Raw genomic sequence first — 366 nt, 5'->3', positions numbered from 1 at the left:
CTTGTTATTATAAAACATGTTTTAGTTAAAGAGTTATTAATACTTCAAGTGCAAAATGCTGATATAAAACCTTGATAAAAATACATTGTTAAGTACTAATTACTAACCTTGTCTTAAACTGTAAAAAATATTATTTTATGGTAAAACAAGGAATAGTTCTTGGGCATGTTATGTCTTTACATGGATTAGATCTTAATAAAGCTAAAATAGATGTTATTTCATCATTGCCTTATGACACGACCAAAAGATTGATGTCTTCTCCCAAGTGCAGGAGTGTCGAAGTAATAGATAACCCGGCAAGGCTAGGGTCGAACCATAGAGAGGTTAATTGTATAAATTATAGATAATAATAATACAACAACAACA

This window comes from Populus euphratica, unplaced genomic scaffold (assembly GCF_000495115.2).
Source record: "Populus euphratica unplaced genomic scaffold, PopEup_1.0 scaffold669.1, whole genome shotgun sequence".
Lineage (NCBI taxonomy): Eukaryota > Viridiplantae > Streptophyta > Magnoliopsida > Malpighiales > Salicaceae > Populus > Populus euphratica.
This window is presented reverse-complemented; position numbering follows the sequence as displayed.